This window comes from Thalassophryne amazonica, chromosome 1 (genome assembly GCF_902500255.1).
Source record: "Thalassophryne amazonica chromosome 1, fThaAma1.1, whole genome shotgun sequence".
Taxonomy (NCBI): Eukaryota; Metazoa; Chordata; class Actinopteri; order Batrachoidiformes; family Batrachoididae; genus Thalassophryne; species Thalassophryne amazonica.
The window spans coordinates 60289464-60312867 of record NC_047103.1 but is presented as its reverse complement, the minus strand read 5'-3'; the positions used below and the strand labels follow the sequence as shown (position 1 = coordinate 60312867).

At 40.9% G+C, this 23404-nt stretch overlaps 1 protein-coding gene across 2 annotated transcripts in view; it reads left to right on the top strand.

The window, feature by feature from the left end:
- Nucleotides 1–16421: 16421 nt before the first annotated feature.
- Nucleotides 16422–23404, top strand: part of LOC117510929 (tyrosine-protein kinase yes-like) — a 141140-nt gene continuing 134157 nt past the window's right edge. For both annotated transcript variants that reach the window (XM_034170855.1, XM_034170861.1), the window contains exon 1: nt 16422–16760. The gene's annotated coding sequence lies outside the window, so the exon portion shown is untranslated. The remainder of the gene's footprint in view (nt 16761–23404) is intronic.

Below are 23404 nucleotides of genomic sequence, written 5' to 3'. Positions count from 1 at the left end.
AGGCTACATGAAACAACTGTAAAATGCTGCTGTTTTAAATGTAGACAAATGGGGGAAAACTATGAAACACAAGAATAACTTTTTTTTTCTTTTTTTGGTTAGCAGCTGTGGAGGTGTGGTGCCCTAAAATAGGTCAACCTAAGTCAATATTGTATAAAGAACAAGATAAGTGCCCTGGTTTTAAGCTTCTTCTCTAAATACTGTGTAACAGATTAAACTTGTTTTAGGGAAATTTATATTAAAAATTGAATGAAATAGAGAAATATTTAGATTTTGTATGTGTGATAATATGAACAAAACAACAACAACAACAAAACTTTAGCTGATTTTAGGAAAATTTCACTTTATTTAAACTATATCTATTTGCAAGTGGCACCATAATGTGACATAATAAAAATCAGAATTTTGGCAAAACAAAAAATATTGTTTCATTGGTATTTAATGTTATCTTTTTTCTATTTAAGACACATGGATAAACCAGATTCTCTTTTTTTGTATAAAAATGGACTGTTGATTGTTCAACTTCATTTAAAGACTCAGTGTTATGTTTTAAATAAGGAAGGTTTGAATAGTGATGAGGCAAGTGGTAGGTGCAAACACACAGGTGATTTATTGTCCAAATTGTGACCAAACTTTTCAACAAGAGCAAAAACAAGGTGTGGCAAAAGTGTAGAAAATAAACACACAAGAAAGGTTCCAACAGAGTCGCTGGAAAAATGAGTCAGCACTCAAAGGAGCATGCAGGGGTATAAAAAGATAAGCAGGTAAATTTGGTATACTCACAATCCAACATGAAACATCTGGCAAACTAACAGGAACAGAAGTGTGACATAAATGCAAAATGAACTGATGAGTGGATAAAAACAGGCGTGTGCAAAGGTCAACTGACAACAGGAAGGTGACAAAAATAAACAGCATAAGAAGGTGAGAAAAGGATAAAACATAAAGGCAGGCAAGTGAACAAGTCAAAAGTAAGTGACCACAAAAAAGGTGACAAAAAACTAACAACATTAGAATGTGAGTAAAAGAATAAAACATAATAAGTAACCTCATGAAAGAAGTCAAAAACCACAGAACCCAAATATAAATCCAAGCACACAAAAGGAAAAACAATTGTGGGACTCAAAAGTACAAATGGAGTAACATAGAATACTCACAAGATTAACATCTTAAATAAACTAACACATAAAAAGAGGCAATCAGCCCAATGAGAACAGAACAAAAAGAAGGAAAGCTATGTGGAACTCTGAAGTGCATTATAGGCAATGGAGGCAAAAACTAACTCGAGAGGAAACAGTCATAAATCTAACACAAGAGAACTGAACCAATAGCAATGAATAATATGAGCGAAGCTTTGCGCAGTAGCACAAAGCTCGTTCATGGTACAGGGAGTTCTAAACAGGAAGTGCCAAATTTTGAATCCACAGTAAAACAGGAAATGTTCAAATGTCAAACACTTCCTGGATTGACAGACGAGATCAATTTAATTAAATTTCAATTAAATTAGCTTATAATGCGCCAAATCACAGCAAAGCCGTCTCAAGGCGCCTTACATGAAACAATTCAGCATAAAATTTAAATAAATAATTAAAAATGAAAAAGAAATTCAAATACATGATTAAAAACAGAAGTAAAATAATAGACAAAAAAATAAAAACTACTCATAAGATAGAGAATAAAAATAGGTTTTCAGTCTTGACTTAAAAATGTCCATGGACTCCGACTGCGTCACGGTCGCAGGAAGACTGTTCCACAGGGTGGGTGCATGATGCAAAAAAGCTCTTTGACCTGCTGACTTCTTCTTCACCCATCGAGATCCCATGGAATCTCACGGGAACTAAGTAGCAAGCTCACACTCAAACAGGAAGTGACAAATTTTCAGTCACAGTGAAACAGGAAATGTCAAATGTTGAACACTTCCTGGCATGGGTGGAGCTAGAGCAAAGGCCAGGGTTTCACTGGACTCCCCTGAAATCTGATTAGACACAGATGATTGACATGTCACAGAACCACATGTCTGGTTGAAAGACCTGCATTTTGAAATCAGTGAGTCACATTGATTGCTAGGTTCCTCCTGTCCAGTAGTTAGTGCTGTGTACCACAAAAAGTTCTAATCCACCTTAGTAGAAGAAGAAAAATGTTTGCTTCAGATTTGAACTGAACACGTCATTTGACCTATGGACTTCTAATTACACCAAACTTATATTGGTGAGTAAACGACTGTACTTTATGCCAGAAATGAGAGTACATGTCTGAAGCTTGAAGATTGTTAAAAGGAAGGTGTATGACATTACCTCCTTGGCAGAGGTAATGTCATTACCTGACTCTGCAGTGGCATCCCACTGCAGAGTCAGGAGAGCAACTATGTGATCCCTCCAGGGTCCACGGAGGAGTCAGGGCGGAGGCGGTGCAACCCTGTTGGGACCATGGCGGCATCAGGGCAGAGGCGGTGCAAGAAGATGGTTGTTAAAAGGAGCATTTCTCTTTTAATTTGCGTTGCCTTATATACACGTTTACGCTAACAGACAGCAGCTGGTTCATGCTCTGTTGGCTTATCAGTGCAGCAGATAACTGAAAAAATCCTTCAAATGGTGATACAAGCATCAAATTCAGCACAAATACAGCTGGAGCAAAATTAATGGAGCAACTTTCACTTTCGACCCCTGTACAAACTGAACTGACCTCTGTCACCATTTTTGCTGCTTTTACCTCATAACTCCATAACATTCAGTCACAGACTGTCCAAACTATACCTTATTGGAATCTTTATGATAGGCAAATAATGTGGGGTAGTTTTCTATATGATTGAAGCATCTTTTAATTTTGACCCCTGTGTAATTCTTCAAGTGACCCCTACCTGGCTGCCTATTGAAAATTCAAGTGGCCACTCAGTTTTTTCAAAAGAGTTCATGTCTATGGATTATTTGTGCCGAATTTGATGCTTGTATCACCATTTGCAGGATTCCACTCTAAATATTCTCTTATCTGCTGCACTATATATGAGATATAAGATGCTGCTCCTCAATGTTTCTCAATTGCCCTCAAAAGTATTGGAAAAGTATTTCACACATTTTAATTTATTTATTCCATTTCAAATATATTTTTTTCTAAAATTATCTTCCTTAACTCAAACTGAAAGCAAATCTCTACAACTTGATATAAATTAATTAAAAATATAAAATCCAGCTTCCTGATGAAGTGGTGTAGAGGAGGATTTTCTTAAAAAGAAGACCTAAAAGTTCAGCTACAATTAGACAGAAAGTACATTTGAGATGAAAGCCTAGATTTGGTGTTTTGGTGAAAGAAACTTTTGTATTTCTTCATAATTGATGTAAATAAAGTCCAAGACATATTCAGTGACTTGTTTAGAAATTTGTATTCTTTATCTTTTTGTATTTCTTGTATTTAAAATGGCATAAACAAATTAAAATGTGTGAAATTCCAAGTGTTCCAATACTTTTGGAGGGCACAGTATCCTAACCTTATGATGAGTGCAAAATGAGTGTGGTATTATTACTGTTTTGTTTAAGAATGTTTAATTTCCACTGTTGCTGCACATTGTGTCAAATCATAGTCATAGTCGTACATCATATTGATATGAAAATTCAGTAAGGTATATCTTCTATTATACATTCCAAATCTAACGTGGAACTCTACTAGTGTTTACTAAGGTACACCTAAATATCTTTTTTTTTTTTTAAAGAGAGTAGAGCCACTTAGGTGCCTGGTTTAGAGAACCAGGGATGGTAGGTTGAAAAGCTTTTTATCCCATGGGAACTCTCCCTACCCACCTAAGAGGCTCAAGAATATGGACAGCATGTATATAAGTGAAATTTACATGACAATTTATATGACAATATTGAGATACGATAATATGGCCGTATTGTACAGCCCTACTGTCAACTACAACCCCTGGCAAAAATTATGGAATCACCGGCCTCTGAGGATGTTCATTCAGTTGTTTAATTTTGTAGAAAAAAAGCAGATCACAGACATGACACAAAACTAAAGTCATTTCAAATGTCAACTTTCTGGCTTTAAGAAACACTATAAGAAATCAGGAAAAAAAAACTGTGGCAGTCAGTAACGGTTACTTTTTTAGACCAAGCAGAGGGAAAAAAATATGGAATCACTCAATTCTGAGGAAAAAATTATGGAATCATGAAAAACAAAAGAACGCTCCAACACATCACTAGTATTTTGTTGCACCACCTCTGGCTTTTATAACAGCTTGCAGTCTCTGAGGCATGGACTTAATGAGTGACAAACAGTACTCTTCATCAATCTGGCTCCAACTTTCTCTGATTGCTGTTGCCAGATCAGCTTTGCAGGTTGGAGCCTTGTCATGGACCATTTTCTTCAACTTCCACAAAAGATTTTCAATTGGATTAAGATCCGGACTATTTGCAGGCCATGACATTGACCCTATGTGTCTTTTTGCAAGGAATGTTTTCACAATTTTTGCTCTATGGCAAGATGCATTATCATCTTGAAAAATGATTTCATCATCCCCAAACATCCTTTCAAATGATGGGATAAGAAAAGTATCCAAAATATCAACGTAAACTTGTGCATTTATTGATGATGTAATGACAGCCATCTCCCCAGTGCCTTTACCTGACATGCAGCCCCATATCATCAATGACTGTGGAAATTTACATGTTCTCTTCAGGTAGTCATCTTTATAAATGTCATTGGAACGGCATCAAACAAAAGTTCCAGCATCATCACCTTGCCCAATGCAGATTCGAGATTCATCACTGAATATGACTTTCATCCAGTCATCCACAGTCCACAATTGCTTTTCCTTAGCCCATTGTAACCTTGTTTTTTTCTGTTTAGGTGTTAATGATGCCTTTCGTTTAGCTTTTGTGTATGTAAATCCCATTTCCTTTAGGCGGTTTCTTACAGTTCGGTCACAGACGTTGACTCCAGTTTCCTCCCATTCCTTCCTCATTTGTTTTGTTGTGCATTTTCGATTTTTGAAACATATTGCTTTAAGTTTTCTGTCCTGATGCTTTGATGTCTTCCTTGGTCTACCAGTATGTTTGCCTTTAACAAACTTCCCATGTTGTTTGTATTTGGTCCAGAGTTTAGACACAGCTGACTGTGAACAACCAACATCTTTTGCAGCATTGCGTGATGATTTACCCTCTTTTAAAAGTTTGATAATCCTCTCCTTTGTTTCAATTGACATCTCTCGTGTTGGATCCATGATTCATGTCAGTCCACTTGGTGCAACAGCTCTCCAAGGTGTGATCACTCCTTTTTAGATGCAGACTAACGAGCAGATCTGATTTGATGCAGGTGTTAGTTTTGGGGATGAAAATTTACAGGGTGATTCCATAATTTATTCCTCAGAATTGAGTGAGTCCATATTTTTTTCCCTCTGCTTGGTCTAAAAAAGTAACCGTTACTGACTGCCACAGTTTTTTTTTTCTTGATTTCTTATAGTGTTTCTTAAAGCCAGAAAGTTGCCATTTGAAATGACTTTAGTTTTGTGTCATGTCTGTGATCTGCTTTTTTTCTACAAAATTAAACAACTGAATGAACATCTTCCGAGGCCGATGATTCCATAATTTTTGCCAGGGGTTGTATAATCACAAGATTCAGAGAATCTGGAGAACATTGAATGCCCGTGACCTTTGATCCCTCAGGCGGCACTGCATTAAAAACTGACATCATTGTGTAAATGATCTTACAGCGTGGGCTCAGGAACATTTCAGAAAACTATTGTCAGTTAACACAGTTTGTTGCTACATCTATAAGTGCAAGTTAAAACTCTACCATGCAAAGTGAAAGCCATATATCAACAAAATACAGAAACGACGCCGCCTTCCCTGGGCCTGAGCTCATTTGAAATGGACAGAAGCAAAGTGGAAACATGTGCTGTGGTCTGATGAGTCCACGTTTCAAATTGTTTTGGAAATCTTGGACGTTGTGTCCTCCGGACAAAAGAGGAAAAAGACCATCCAGATTATTGCCAGCGCAAAGATCAAAAACCAGCATCTGTGATGGTATGGGGTGTGTTAGTGCCCATGGTATGGGCAACTTGCACATCTCTGATGGAACAATCAATGCTGAAAGGTGCAGGGGCGCATTAGCATGGCAAAAACCTTTCAGCTTCTGGGGGCGGAGCCCCCCCCAGACCCCCCGCCTTTTTAAGCATTTTTCTTTATTTGCCTCTCACATGCCTGGAAAAGCTCATCAGCATCTCACCATATCCTTTCGGTCCTTCAGACTTTTTCAGTAAAATGGTTCTTAGGAGCATGAGTATGACTAAAACCTTTCAGCTTCTGAAGCTGAAAGGACCTACAAAATTACATGGTGAGATGCTGACAAGCTTCACTCATTCATGTCCGCGACATATTACCAGATGAACCAGAGGGACCCGTGTGGGAGATCCAAACACAGATGCAGGAGAAAGACCAGGAACAAAGACAAAAGATTACCCCAACAGGGCACACACACACAACAGGACCTCCCATTCAAGTAAGGCTCACAGGGCCAAAGGAAACCCCCAACACAGAATAAAGAAAAACAAAACAAAACCGGCAGAGAAACCAGATAAACAAACCCAAACAAAGACACCAGACAAAGCCCCGGAACCTAACAAAAACCCAAACACAGGTGGGAGGAGGGGGCCAGAAAGGCAGGATTGCCAGAAAACAAGCCAGGACAAGCCTGGAACACCAAAGTGACAATCGTGAAACAAAACATTTTGCAATACATGGCCAAACAGCCAACTAAGTCCAAATCCAATGGCTGGTTTTGTGACCAGCCAGAGCCAAATGCGAAGGCGTGGGGTCGACTGTGCGATCGCCCTCCTGGCGACATCTGGAGGGTGACCATATGGATGCTAGGAGTTCAGTGCAGAGGACTACTGTGCATCTGGCTGGATGCAACTGCAGAGTCAGGAGAGCAACCATGTGATCCCTCCAGGGTCCACGGAGGAGTCAGGGCGGATGCGGTGCGATCCTCCTGGGACCACGGTGGTGTCAGGGCAGAGGCGGTGCAACCCTCCTGGGACCATGACAGTGTCAGAGTGGAGACGGTGCAACCCTCCAGAGTCCATGGCAGCATCAGGAGGACACCTGGACTGCCCCACAGGAGACCATGACCGCACCAGGTGAGTGGCCACACCACTCACTGGAGACCACAGAAGTGCCAACAGGGCAACCAGCAGACCCACGGGAGTCCATAGCCGAAGAGCAGCCGCATGGCCCATAGGAGTAGTGACATCTTCAAGTGCGGGACCAGAGGGCTCCTCAGGAATGCCGACAGCTCCAGAAGCTGGAGAAGGCAACCTCTTGGAATCCACGATGCCATCAGGAGTGGGACCTAAGGACTTGTCTGAGCCACTGACATCTCCATGCCCAGAAGCAGACAGCTCCCTGAGAGCACAAACACCTGGAGGCTGTTGGTTCCACGAGACTGCGGATGTCTTTGCTGGCATGGGCAGATTTCCCCGCTGGAGCTGCGACATCATCTGGCTCAGAGGCGGACGGCTGTGGTTGGAACACAGACACCAAAGAGCATGGCACTTGCCAGTTCCACCGGACCACAAAGATCTTTAAGGGGATGAACTGTTAACACAGCTGGAAATGAGACAACCTCCTGCTTAGTGGCGAACGGTCCTTCTGGAGTCACACTGTCAGCCAAGAGGACACCAGACCCCTCACAGACCTGGAGAACAAAGCAGAGGAGGTGTGTCTTTCTGCAACCACCTCCGAACTGGAAAACAAAGCCACAATTAGTTCTGATGTTGTGCAACAAACTGATTTGGATGGCTGCACTGGTTGGAAGACTGCTTTCGGGTCTAAAGCCGGACTTACGGTCTTACGGATGGACTATGACCGGCATTTGTTTTTCTTCTGGGATGTGCTGCCCAGACCGCAGGAGCTGTCGATCGAGGACAGTGGTAGTGGTGTCTGGGAAAATGCAGACTGTGAAGGAGACGGGTGGAATGCCAGCTGCAACACAGGTGAGTGAGGTACTGGCTCAGATGTGGAGGGCAGAGGACAGGTGTTCAGGTTAGGTAAGTGTGGGAGGACTGACTGTAGACAAGTAATGGTGTTGTGGATCGATGTAATCAGTGTCTGTCCCCAGGTCGGGTCTGATATCAAATCAAATCAAATCAACTTTATTCATATAGCGCCAAATCACAACAAACAGCTGCCCCAAGGTGCTTAATATGATATGTTATGTGGTGTAGTGGTTTGTGGTGTAGTGGTATGTGGTGTGGTTGCTTGTGTCATGTTTGTCAAACAGGTCATGGTGAGGGTCAGAGTGGGTGGAGGTCGGAGAGGTGGCATCACAGGAATGGGTGCTCTGGGTGGTTGTGTGAAGGTTAACTTTGTCTCAGGAGTCATGATTGTGGGTGGCTGGATTGAGAGTGTGTCTGATGTCTGAAAGCATGTGAGTGAGTTGTGAGGATCAGAGGAGTACAAAAAGTCCAAGGATCATCTATGTAAGTGGGGACACATCTTTAAATAGAGTGTTCTGATGCAGTGGAGGTCAGGGTATGTAGACATAATGTCGGGTTCGGCATGGGTAATACACTCAACAAAAATATAAATGCAACACTTTTGGTTTTGCTTCCATTTTGTATGAGATGAACTCAAAGATCTAAAACCTTTTCCACATACACAATATCACCATTTCCATCAAATATTGTAACAAACCAGTCTAAATCTGTGATAGTGAGCACTTCTCCTTTGTTGAGATAATCCATCCCACTTCACAGGTGTGCCATATCAAGATGCTGATTAGACACCATGATTAGTGCACAGGTGTGCCTTAGACTGCCCACAATAAAAGGCCACTCTGAAAGGTGCAGTTTTATCACACAGCACAATGCCACAGATGTCGCAAGATTTGAGGGAGCGTGCAATTGGCATGCTGACAGCAGGAATGTCAACCAGAGCTGTTGCTCGTGTATTGAATGTTCATTTCTCTACCATAAGCCGTCTCCAAAGGCGTTTCAGAGAATTTGGCAGTACATCCAACCAGCCTCACAACCGCAGACCACGTGTAACCACACCAGCCCAGGACCTCCACATCCAGCATGTTCACCTCCAAGATCGTCTGAGACCAGCCACTCAGACAGCTGCTGAAACAATCGGTTTGCATAACCAAAGAATTTCTGCACAGACTGTCAGAAACCATCTCAGGGAAGCTCATCTGCATGCTCGTCGTCCTCATCGGGGTCTCGACCTGACTCCAGTTCGTCATCGTAACCGACTTGAGTGGGCAAATGCTCACATTCGCTGGCGTTTGGCACGTTGCAGAGGTGTTCTCTTCATGGATGAATCCGGGTTCACACTGTTCAGGGCAGATGGCAGACAGCGTGTGTGGCGTTGTGTGGGTGAGCGGTTTTCTGATGTCAATGTTGTGGATCGCCCATGGTGGCGGTGGGGTTATGGTAGGGGCAGGCGTCTGTTATGGACGAAGAACACAGGTGCATTTTATTGATGGCATTTTGAATGCACAGAGATACCATGATGAGATCCTGAGGCCCATTGGTGTGCCATACATCCAAGAACATCACCTCATGTTGCAGCAGGATAATGCATGGCCCCATGTTGCAAGGATCTGTACACAATTCTTGGAAGCTGAAAATGTCCCAGTTCTTGCATGGCCGGCATACTCACCGGACATGTCACCCATTGAGCATGTTTGGGATGCTCTGGACCGGCGTATACGACAGCGTGTACCAGTTCCTGCCAATATCCAGCAACTTCGCACAGCCATTGAAGAGGAGTGGACCAACATTCCACAGGCCACAATTGACAACCTGATCAACTCTATGCGAAGGAGATGTGTTGCACTGCATGAGGCAAATGGTGGTCACACCAGATACTGACTGGTATCCCCCCCCAATAAAACAAAACTGCACCTTTCAGAGTGGCCTTTTATTGTGGGCAGTCTAAGGCACACCTGTGCACTAATCATGGTGTCTAATCAGCATCTTGATATGGCACACCTGTGAGGTGGGATGGATTATCTCAGCAAGGAGAAGTGCTCACTATCACAGATTTAGACTGGTTTGTGAACAATATTTGAGGGAAATGGTGATATTGTGTATGTGGAAAAAGTTTTACATCTTTGAGTTCATCTCATACAAAATGGGAGCAAAACCAAAAGTGTTGCGTTTATATTTTTGTTGAGTGTATATGAACTGATTCCAGTATGGTGTTTTGTTCATGTGGGTCTGTGCTGTATATACATATAATCCAGATATAATTCATGGATTTGAAAAAAAACCTCAGACATATTTCATAGGTCTAAAGCCTCTGAGTCTTCTACTAGATCCAATGTATGTATAGTCCCCTTCCACATCTGACAGAAAGCTGTCTTCGGAATCAGAACAGGTATAATTGATATCTGGTAGAGAGGGTTTAGCTGGCAGGTAGTCCTCCGGGAGCTTAACCACCGCAAACAGTGCATCCAGGATGTATGAGTCAGGGAAATAATCAAAAAGCCAGGAATTATCTTCAATTAGACCCCACACTAGATCTAAACAACCATAATGCTTGCCAGGGGTGTAACTGCTATGGAAGCTGTCAAAAAGCCCCCCGGGGTCTGGATTTGTGGGTGTGTCCCTGTCCAAGATGAACTGGCTGTCCTGGGGGGTGTGACTGGTGTGCTAGCTACTGATTTCCATAGCGTCTTACCTCTGACAGTCAAGTCCATGTGTCCAAAAGTATTTCACGGGGTCACGTGCCCAATCAGGGAGCCTGTACTGGTCAACAAGACCCTCTAATGCAAATAATGCTGGGAAGAGGTCAAATGCCCACATGTTTTTATTCACTAAATCCCAAATCTGATCCAAAAAAATCCCTCTTCTTCTCCGGGGTGTAACAGCAGCGACAAGAATTAAATAGCAGTCTGAATTCTTCAGCAAAAGCTGTAAAAGCCACTGAGTCGGGGTAGCTGCCTACGGGGTTCATAATTATTGGCCAGATGTTTCTGTTATGTTTTAACTAAGGAAGGTTTGAGCCCACAATGCAGGCCAGTGATGAGGCAAGCGGTAGGTGCAAACACGCAGGTGATTTATTGTCCAAATTGTGACCAAACTTTCCAACAAGAGCAAAAATAAGGTGTGGCAAAAGGGTCCAAAATAAACACACAAGCAAGGTTCAAAGAGAGTCACTGGAAAAATGAGTCAGCACTCAAGGGAGCACGCAGGAGTATAAAAAGATAAGCAGGTAAATTTGTGAAACATTTGGCAAACTAACAGGAACAGAGGTGTGACATAAATGCAGAATGAACTGATGAGTGGATAGAAGACTGGTGTGTGCAAAGGTCAACAGACAACAAGAAGGTGGCAAAAATAAACAGCATAAAAAGGTGAGAAAAGGATAAAACATAAAGGCAGGCAAGTGAACACGTCAAAGGTAAGTGACCACAAAAACTAACAGCATCAGAACGTGAATAAATTAATAAAACATAATAAGTAACCTCATTAAAGGACTCAAAAACCACAGAATAAAAATATAATTCCAAGTATACAAAAGTAAAAACAATCGTGGGAGTCAAAAGTGTAAACAGAGTAACATAAGCGAATACTCACAAGATTAACATCTTTAATAAAGTAATACAGGAGACCAAACTAAGGCGGGAGACCAAAAGACAGATGCAGGAGAAAGACCAGGAACAAAGACAAAGGATGACCCCCAACACACAACACATGGGTTTGGGAGGAGGTCTTAAGCAAGACCTCTTAGCTTGATGGTAAGATTGAATGAATATGTCCCCTGATTTATGTTAATGTTGGTCCTTTGTTGTGAGAAGCTCCATCCCAAGTCCATTTCATTTCCGGCCTCCTCCCACTTCAAAAACACGTGTTAGATGAATTAGAAACTTTAAATTGACCGTAGCTGTGGCTGTCGAAATGTGGCCCTATGATAGACTATCGCTCTATCCAGTTTGTACCCCAGATCTTGCCCTGTGACTGCTGGTATAGGCTCCAGCCACAACTCCCCATGACTCTTAAGTGGAGTAAGCGGGTATACAACCCCTGGCAAAAATTATGGAATCACCGGCCTCGGAGGATGTTCATTCAGTTGTTTAATTTTGTAGAAAAAAGGCAGATCACAGACATGACACAAAACTAAAGTCATTTCAAATGTCAACTTTCTGTCTTTAAGAAACACTATAAGAAATCAGGAAAAAAAATTGTGGCAGTCAGTAACGGTTACTTTTTTAGACCAAGCAGAGGGAAAAAATATGGAATCATTCAATTCTGAGTAAAAAATTATGGAATCATGAAAAACAAAAGAACGCTCCAACACATCACTAGTATTTTGTTGCACCACCTCTGGCTTTTATAACAGCTTGCAGTCTCTGAGGCATGGACTTAATGAGTGACAAACAGTACTCTTCATCAATCTGGCTCCAACTTTCTCTGATTGCTGTTGCCAGATCAGCTTTGCAGGTTGGAGCCTTGTCATGGACCATTTTCTTCAACTTCTACCAAAGATTTTCAGTTGGATTAAGATCCGGACTATTCATCATCCCCAAACATCCTTTCAATTGATGGGATAAGAAAAGTGTCCAAAATATCAACGTAAACTTGTGCATTTATTGATGATGTAATGACAGCCATCTCCCCAGTGCCTTTACCTGACATGCAGCCCCATATCATCAATGACTGTGGAAATTTACGTGTTCTCTTCAGGCAGTCATCTTTATAAAACTAATTGGAACGGCACCAAACAAAAGTTCCAGCATCATCACCTTGCCCAATCAACTTCAATCAATCAACTTTTTTCTTATATAGCGCCAAATCACAACAAACAGTTGCCCCAAGGCGCTCCACATTGCAAGGCAAGGCCATACAATAATTATGAAAAACCCCAACGGTCAAAACGACCCCCTATGAGCAAGCACTTGGCCACAGTGGGAAGGAAAAACTCCCTTTTAACAGGAAGAAACCTCCAGCAGAACCAGGCTCAGGGAGGGGCAGTCCTCTGCTGAGACTGGTTGGGGCTGAGGGAAAGAACCAGGAAAAAGAGATCGATCACTAATGATTAAATGCAGAGTGATGCATACGGAGCAAAAAGAGAAAGAAACAGTGCATCATGGGAACCCCCCCACAGTCTACGTCTAAAGCAACATAACCAAGGGATGGTCCAGGGTCACCCGATCCAGCCCTAACTATAAGCCTTAGCGAAAAGGAAAGTTTTAAGCCTAATCTTAAAAGTAGAGAGGGTATCTGTCTCCCTGATCTGAATTGGGAGCTGGTTCCACAGGAGAGGAGCCTGAAAGCTGAAGGCTCTGCCTCCCATTCTACTCTTACAAACCCTAGGAACTACAAGTAAGCCCGCAGTCTGAGAGCGAAGCGCTCTAATGCAGATTCGAGATTCATCACTGAATATGACTTTCATCCAGTCATCCACAGTCCACGATTGCTTTTCCTTAGCCCATTGTAACCTTGTTTTTTTCTGTTTAGGTGTTAATGATGGCTTTCGTTTAGCTTTTCTGTATGTAAATCCCATTTCCTTTAGGCGGTTTCTTACAGTTCGGTCACAGACGTTGACTCCAGTTTCCTCCCATTCGTTCCTCATTTGTTTTGTTGTGCATTTTCGATTTTTGAAACATATTGCTTTAAATTTTCTGTCTTGACGCTTTGATGTCTTCCTTGGTCTACCAGTATGTTTGCCTTTAACAACCTTCCCATGTTGTTTGTATTTGGTCCAGAGTTTAGACACAGCTGACTGTGAACAACCAACATCTTTTGCAACATTGCGTGATGATTTACCCTCTTTTAAGAGTTTGATAATCCTCTCCTTTGTTTCAATTGACATCTCTCGTGTTGGAGCCATGATTCATGTAAGTCCACTTGGTGCAACAGCTCTCCAAGGTGTGATCACTCCTTTTTAGATGCAGACTAACGAGCAGATCCAATTTGATGCAGGTGTTAGTTTTGGGGATAAAAATTTACAGGGTGATTCCATAATTTATTCCTCAGAATTGAGTGATTCCATATTTTTTTCCCTGTTTGGTCTAAAAACGTAACCGTTACTGACTGCCACAATTATTTTTCCTGATTTCTTATAGTGTTTCTTAAAGCCAGAAAGTTGCCATTTGAAATAACTTCAGTTTTGTGTCATGTCTGTGATCTGCTTTTTTCTACAAAATTAAACAACTGAATGAACATCCTCCGAGGCCGGTGATTCCATAATTATTGCCAGGGGTTGTAGAAATGGATGAGTAGATAGATCACTAAGGTTTGCATATTAACTGAGAATTTGATTTTTTAAAATTCAGATACACCCATCAATTTTCTATCCCCGCTTACTCCAATTACGGAGTAATTAATTAGAGTAAGCTCAACTCATCACACTCATCACTCATCATCAAAAGCTTTCTCCCTTAAGGGTTGCAGGGGGCTGGAGCCTATCCCAGCAGTCATAGGGTGTGAGGTGGGGGACACCCTGGACAGGACACCAGTCTTTTGCAGGTCCACATATAGACATACAAACACATTCACATGTGCACGCACACCTACGGACAATTTAAAGGTTTCAATCCACCTAACCTGCATGTCTCTGGATGTGGGTGGAAACTGGAGCACCCGGAGGGAACCTACACAAACACGGGAAGAACATGCAAACTCCATACAGAAAGGCCACAGTTGGGAATCGATCCCATGACCTTCTTGCTGTGAGGCAACAGTGCCAACCACTAAGCCACCGTGCTGCCCAGCTCAGATCATATTAAATTAAATTTATTGAACATAGACATCATGTCAGCTTGACTTCATGGTTTTACCCTCCACTAAACGAGTCCTTTTTTTTCTAGAGGACAAATAAAAATGTTGCCCCACCTATTGATGTTCACTAACTGGTTTGGCTATATCAGTTAATAACTTGATATAATAATAATAATAATAATAATAATAATAATAATAATAATAATAATAATAATAATAATAATAACTAGAAGCATTCGGAGAGCGCAAACCTCTGCCAAGGCCATAGGGTCACTGACATCACATGGAATACCCTTTGGCAAAGAGACTTATTCCACGTTGTTTCACGCATCTACTGTCATGTTTCAGATTCAATGATTAAACACTTAGATCTTCAGCAAATGCATTTATAAAGAGAAACTGTATAAACTACACGTTTTTTATTTTTATTTTCTAATAAGTTTATTCAATGAGGAGACAAAAAAATGGTAAATTATTGTTATGTTGTAACTTAATTTGTGTTCAGCCTTTGTGACCCGTCTTCATTAAGTTAGATGTAAAAATGTTGAAATTGGCCCTATCCTGCAATGATAAAGAATCCTTAAAAAAAAAATACTGGATCCAGATCATGTTCTAGATCTTTACCAACATTTAATGACTTCTAAGTTAGGCCAAGATACACCCCTGGTAAAAATTTCATTGAAATCCATTGAGGATTTTTTTGAGTAATCCTGCTAACAAACCAACCAACAAACAAACAAATGGATGCGACTGAAAACATAACCTCCTTGACGGAGGTGATAATGACATTATTCCAGACTGAAGAGTACATAGATACATGATATATACATAGGTCCATATCTGGTCAGTGACAAACTTATACAGAGAACTTCGTATGTAACATCTGTAACCAGTGGGTCCTAATCCTGGACTGATATTTTAAGATGGTGTCAAGAATTTCACATATGATGGGATTCACAGACTTGCCGAAACACTGCATGAGCCAATATAGCAAATTCCTGATCACAGCCTGACAACGCTGTCAAAGACAGTGCAGAGTGTACTTGAACTCTCATATTTAGAAAACCCAAATAATTTAAAAATGATATCACACATACACTTTGTTTATAGATGATTTCTTGTAGTTCCACCAAAGCTGAGCTGTGTATATGAACGAAACAAGGGTAATTTAACATCAAGATTACACATATGAAATTTGCGTAAGATCGTATTCCCTTGAGCACATAACTGCCTGCATTATCACGGTAATCACTTAGGTCATTTCTACATGACTCAGCTTCTTTCAGCACTTCACCGTTCAATTTCAACACGGGCAAATCCACACCTTTAAGACAGCTGCTATTTTCAGGAAAATGTACTGTTGTTATTTTAATTTCGCCGTGTCTCTTAGCAAATAGCAAATGAAATGTCAAATTAGTAATGTGTATAAACACGTTCTTACTATTCTAACAGGAACTCATGCAGAAACGGCATCCAACCGGCAGATGGCGGCAGAGAGCCGGCTTTGTGAAAAATCACGACTCCCGTTTTTTGTGCTCATGAAACCATCGCTCTCATAAATTATGGTTATAATTTCATTTTATTTTCAAAAGGCTGACTTCCAGTGGCGGTGGGTGTGTTGTCAGATGGGCTCCGTGGTTCCGGACGGGTGTGTTTCCAGCTGTGCGGCTCCGGTCCCGCAGGCTGGGGTCGCCATGTTGTAGCGGTGTGTGTGCGCGCGCGCGTGTGTCTGTGTGTGTGTTGTAAGTTTAGTAGGAGCCGAGGAGGAGGAAGTGGAGGCTACAAAGAGCTGGGACACTTTTTAAATCCGTGTCCCGCTGCTGCCGCCGCGGTGTCACCATGAAGCCTGCGGCAGCTTGAGTCCGAACTTCAACACTTTTTAAAATCTCTGCTGGACGGACGGACGGACGTCGGAGGTGAATATGAAGACGGCTCGGTCCCGGATGGAATAACGCGATTTTTTTCCTCCTCAGTCGTCTGGATCGATCTGATTTGGGGAAGAAAGGAAGAAAATATCGGAGAAATACCGTTATTTGCGAAGGTAAAACCCCGAGTGAAAGTGCTGTTTGTGAGATTGAGGATGGGCCGAAAGGCTCGACTGTGTCTGTCACCAACAAAGGAAGGAATCTGTCCCGAGGATCTTAAAAATGTACCAGGATGTTTCTTTATTCTCACTGCTGTTTTCACCATTAAACGCAACCGTACACACGAATCGTAATATGACATTGTTAATAAATATCACTGAAATGCACTGTGTGCTGCTGGAGTAGTAGTATAGCCACACCTGATAGAAAAAAAAAAAAATACTTAAAGTACGACAAGGTCAGTACACATACTCTACAGTAACATGACAACTATTTCTGTATTAGCCTTAAACTTCTCACTGAGGAAAGATTTGTAAGAATTAAGCAAGTTAAAACTTCATTTTAAGTTGTAACTTGTAATTATTTTTAATGTCAAATTAACACGTCCAATTAATATTTTTAGTAGAGCCCACCCGATACTGATTTTTTTTAGGGGGCCAACAGAAATACTGATATTAGGAAATAAAAAAAATACTGCAATAGCTGTCAATATATACATGAAAAATGGCAATGCTTCCTAATATTTTGTAATCAACACCTTATGACAAAGAAATGTAACAGAGGTTTGATGTTTTACAGTTTAAACATGAACTTTATAATAAAATAGCTACAAATGTAACCAACAAGCAACCAGCGTATATCATGCTGCCTTCACTCAGCGTGACATTTGCCTTGTCATATCAGTCAGCACTTGCATAAAATAGATTCCTCACCTAGTTTGGCCACACCTAGTAGCCACATAGTAACCACTTGTCTCTTGTCTCTGTAAAATCTAAATGAAATGAATGGCTGTTGGTCACTTTGGTCACTTTGCCTTTGTCTCTTGTAGCTAATGTGACTGACCGAGGGGTGATGTGGTCCCAGCCATGCTTGACAACATTGTAAAAAAATGTAGTGAACACCATTTCCATCTTTTATTTGGTAAAATAAAACTTTTCATATCAGCAAAAATAATGCAGATACTGATATGTCTGTGGAAGGCTTGTATCAGACTCACTTGTTTCCAGGAATAAATCTGGAATTTTTGGGAGAGGGGAAAAAAAGCAGCCAGTATTTGTACAAGATTGCTGCTGTTCGTCCTCCAAATGGTAGTCGGAAAAGATGACTGCCCATCTTGAATAATATTTTGGAACATTGCACCTTTTACCTCAAAAAAATTTCAAGGTCAAAGTCCTGTGGCTTTTCATAAGCTAAATTAGATGTGATCACATGTCAGGCAAATGTATTTAGTTCATGCACTTGAGTCAGTTTTTTTGTTGTTGTTGTACTGTCAGGTTTGTATTTTCAACTTTTTCAGTTTCTGAATTCTTTTTAAGATAATTTTCACAGAACATTGGTTATCTCTGCTATGTGCAATTTGTCATTGCTTTTTGGCACTTGGTTTCTGACTGATAACTGGAAGACAGACAAACAGGCATAATATTGGAACCTCCATCCAATTTTGGTGTTGTAGGCAAATCCATAACAGAAAAATGAGAGTGATTGAGGCACTTTGATTGAGATGTAATGCAAAATGTACACCTAATGTGTACAAAATCCATAATTTGGATCCGATTCGGATCAAATTTTGTCAGTCAAGAGTGTGTGTCGGTCTGCAGGTCACTTTCAATTATGACAGCGATTGGCGCACATTCGATTTAGATATAATGTAAAATATGCATTAATTGGGGTTTTCAGTTAGGGAATAACCCTGTTGTGTCTGATGATTTGCGGACGCTCATGCTAGAATTTACGGTTGCAAATTGAGTTTTACCGGTGACTGTAATCCACCATGAACACAACCGGATTATTCTCATTCTAATCCAATTCCATCGTTTGCGCGTCTCATTTTTCTGTAAGTAATTCGGTCAGTGAATCGTTGTGCAAGGGTGTGGTCGGCTTGTCAAAGCTTACCATAGCAACAGCGTCTTCATGTGACCAGACCCCTTGATTTGTTCATCTCGTCAGCTAGAGTTAAATCCATCAATCAATCCAGTTAAATCCACTTTTTTCAGCATAGTTGTCACTGCGCCAGTTTCTGTCACTCTCAGCTGACAACACCATTATGACACCTGCACAGCAACGCGGTCAGGGCGCAGAGTTATACATCAAATGTGAAACGAATATTTTGCCATGTCTACCTGATGTTTTATGGTCTGAAATCTCACATGATTAACCAATCAGATTTGTGAAACAAATGTAATTGGATTAGAATGTTAAATTTAAGTGACCACAAACTCTGTAATCTGGCTCAGATCCGGTGTTCTGTTGAGATGAGGTGCGCCGTCGAGATGAGGTGTGTGGCACCTCCGCTCGACAGATAAGTCTGTCGAGATGAAGTGCGTCATCGAGATGAGGTGCGTCGTCGAGATGAGGTGCGTCATCGAGATGAGGTTCCTCGCGTAACTGCATATGTGTGCACTGAAAAAATTACTTGACGAAGTTTGCTTATTTTGATGGGCAAGTAAATGGGCGATTCTATGGTAACGGAATTATGACAATGGGAAAATCTGGCCATATTTTAGCTCCCCATTAAAAATGTGCTCTGATTGTAATTCCGTTACCATAGAATCACCCAAATGTATAATTTCCTCATCCGAACGTAGTAATGTATAAAATCTACTCACTATAAAACAATAAGTATTTTTAACCTGGAGTTAGCTTATTTTGACAGGCAAAATATACATGTACATACAGTTATGCTCCCTAACGTAAAATACAGAAAATGTTTTACTTACTAGGCTATAAATACACTGAATACAGTTAATAAAAAAAAAAATTTTTGACAGAAAAACAAAAACATAAAAACAAAATGCGCATGCGCAGTTGCACGTCGAGCGAGTTACATCATCTCCCCACGTGCAGTTGCGCGAGGCACCTCATCTCGATGGGTGACGTGTTCAAGTCCGGGGTAGAGCGCATGCGCAGTAGTGCGATTCACCTCATCTCGACGGGACACCGGATCAAACTTTGTCAGTCCTACATAACACTCTCATATAGGAAAGAAATTTGATCTTTTTGACAGAGTTATGAATTTTTAAAAATCTGTTCAGTGTTAAAGATATAAATTTTTCAAATTTTACAAGATTTTCCTGAATTTGACCTTTGATATATGACCTTTAAAATTGAATCAAATCTTGCCTATCAGGATATGAATCTTCAGTAAAAAAAAAACTAAAATAAAATTTTTAATGATATATGAAAAACTGTTGGCTCTAGGCTTTTCACAATCAAACAGACAAACAAACAAACGGAAACATAACCTCTGCCCAACTTTGTTGGCGGAGGTACTAATGGTAGACCTACTAAACCTGACATTAGTCATTACCCATTTCCAATAGCAGGGTTCCAACGGGTCTGAATTTATTCTAAAGTACTTTCACTTATCTTTGCAGTGTTATTCAGCCTTTGAGATCAGGAGACTCCTGGGAAGAGCGTATGAAGTAATGAGATTGCTGGACAGAGGTGTTTGGCGACGCCAAGATTTTTGCGGAACAAAGTCCAACTCTTTTGGATTCTGGTACTTCCTGTTTTACTGTATGGTTGTGACAAGCTGATGCTAATCAGGGACCGAATGTGAAGACCAGATGTCTTTGGTACAAGGTCTTTTTGGAGGATCATAAGGTAACACTGGAATAACGTTGCATTAAAGGAGAGACACAGATGAGGGTATTGCTTGCATGGTGAGAGAGAGTCAGCTACAACCTTTTGGCTATTTGGCATGTTTCTTTGGACATGATGGACATGGGTTTTTTTTTGTGTTTTTTTTGGCTTCAGAACCCCAGCAAATGGAGAAGGTCAAGGGGATGTCTGCGTTTCACCTGGCTGTGGCAGATAAATGGTTATTTTTAAGAGGTTTGGATGGAACATTTGTCGGCATGGTTGTTTGCCACCCATGACCCACTGCAGTCCTGTGTTGTGGTGGATGCAGCAATATGCAGTAGCAGCACATGCTAACAGACTTGACTTGACAGTTTAAATTACAACCCCAATTCCAATGAAGTTGGGATGTTGTGAAAAATGTAAATAAAAACAGAATACAATGATTTGCAAATCCTCTTCAACCTATATTCACTTGAATACACCACAAAGACAAGATATGTAATGTTCAAACTGATAGACTGTTGTTTTTGTGCAAATATTTGCTCATTTTGAAATGGATGCCTGCAACACGTTTCAAAAAAGCTGGGACAGTGGTATGTTTACCACTGTGTTACATCACCTTCTAACAACACTCAATAAGCGTTTGGGAACTGAGGACACTAATTGTTGAAGCTTTGTCGGTGGAATTCTTTCCCATTCTTGCTTGATGTACGACTTCAGTTGTTCAACAGTCCTGGGTTTCCGTTGTCATATATTGCGCTTCATAATGCGCCACACATTTTCAATGGGCAACAGGTCTGGACTGCAGGCAGGCCAGTCTAGTACCCGCACTCTAACTACAAAGCCACGCTGTTGTAACATGTGCAGAATGTGGCTTGGCATTGTCTTGCTGAAATAAGCAGGGACGTCCCTGAAAAAGACGTTGCTTGGATGGCAGCATGTGTTGCTCCAAAACCTGGATGTACCTTTCAGCATTGATGGTGCCATCACAGATGTGTAAGTTGCCCATGCCATGGGCAATAACACACCGCCATACCATCACAGATGCTGGCTTTTGAACTTTGCACAGTTAACAATCTGGATGAGCTCGGGCCCAGAGAAGGCAGCGGCGTTTCTGGATGTTGTTAATGTATGGCTTTTGCTTTGCATGGTAGAGTTCTAACTTGCACTTGTAGATGTAGCGACGAACTGTGTTAACTGACAATGGTTTTCTGAAGTGTTCCTGAGCCCACGCGGTAAGATCCTTTACACAATGATGTTGGTTTTTAATGCAGTGCCACCTGAGGGATCGAAGGTCACAGGCGTTCAATGTTGGTTTTCGGCCTTGCTGCTTACATGTAGAAAGTTCTCCAGATTCTCTAAATCTTCTAATTATATTATGGACTGAAGATGATGGAATCCCTAAATTCCTTGCAATTGAACGTTGAGAAACATTGTTCTTAAACTGTTGGACTATTTTTTCATGCATTTGTTCACAAAGTGGTGATCCTCACCCCATCTTTGCTTGTGGATGGCTGAGCCTTTTGGGGATGCTCCTTTTATACCCAATCATGACACTCACTTGTTTCCAGTTAGGTGTTCTTTGAGCATTCATCAACTTTCCCAGTTTTTTGTTCCCCTGTCACAACTTTTTTGAAATGTGTTGCAGGCATCCATTTCAAAATGAGCAAATATTTGCACAAAAACAATAAAGTTTATCAGTTTGAACATTAAATATCTTGTCTTTGTGGTGTATTCAATTGAATATAGATTGAAGAGGATTTGCAAATCATTGTATTCTGTTTTTATTTAAATTTTACACAATGTCCCAACTTCATTGGAATTGGGGTTGTAGTTTAGGGTTGCAACAACGAATCGATAAAATCGCTAAAATTCGATTACGACAGGCATTGGCAACACATTGCGTCATTGATGCGTTGTGTCGAGCAATTATGGCACCAGAAGCGACCAGTGCACAGAGCAGATCAGACGCTGGTTCGCAGAAGAACTACACACTTAGAATATGGCAGAAGCAAGTAGACAGAAGAAAGTCAAGACTTCAAAAGTGTGGGAGCACTTTACGTTAACGCAAAGACGTTTGTTAACTGCAACATTTGCAAGTCGGACCTCGCATGGCACGGGAGTACGACGGTAATGATGCATCTCAAACGAAAGCATGTCGGAGTCATCAACGAGGAAGGGGAGAGCTCAGTGTCTGGGCAAGTTAACAAATCTTTATTTTTGTTTAAGCAGTGGTAACGTCTCAGTATGACAAGTCAGGCAGTGATATGAAGCTAGTCAGGCTCAGGCTGTCTGCGTGTCTCCCAGAGCAGTAAGGTGAGGGGCACAGAGTGAGAGAAAAAGAAAAAGAAAATAGTAACAGTACCGACAAGTTTTTTATTAATGTTGTCAAAGTCCGACCATCGACATTAACGCTTATCCGATTGTCCGGGACAAGTGTAAAACGTGATCAGAAAAGTAATAGCTCTAAATCGTTGGCCGACCGGAAAAAGTGGCATTTTTTTATTTATTTATTTATTTTTTTGGTTTAAAACATTCAAATTCTTCTCGCACAACTTCAAAGCGCAGTGAACTTTTAATTCTCAAGAATATTCAACAATGGAATCACAATGTGAAAAAAAAATAATTAAATATCCTCAAGCAGTGGTTCATATTTCCAAAGGGTGGTATGGGTGAATAGCCCCTCAGTGCCTGAATTAGTGGAACATTTTCTCCATGCAAATGGCCCTTCTCAGACATCATTGAGCGTAAACAAAGTAGAAGAAAATAAATTAAAAACAGATTGGAAGTGTAAACTTTCTTTTTTGTTAAATGTTAAATAATAATTTAATATTATTAATAATTATTAATATAATTTAATATTTAATAATTTATGTTATGGGATATCGCAGCTGACATACCTTTCTGGTGTTTTCAGCTGATGCTGGATTGGTGGTGCTAGAGCTAGTACATACTGCAATTTAAGTAGCATAGTGAATTGTGAGATAATGGCCAAACTGTTCAAGTTAGTGGACCCTAC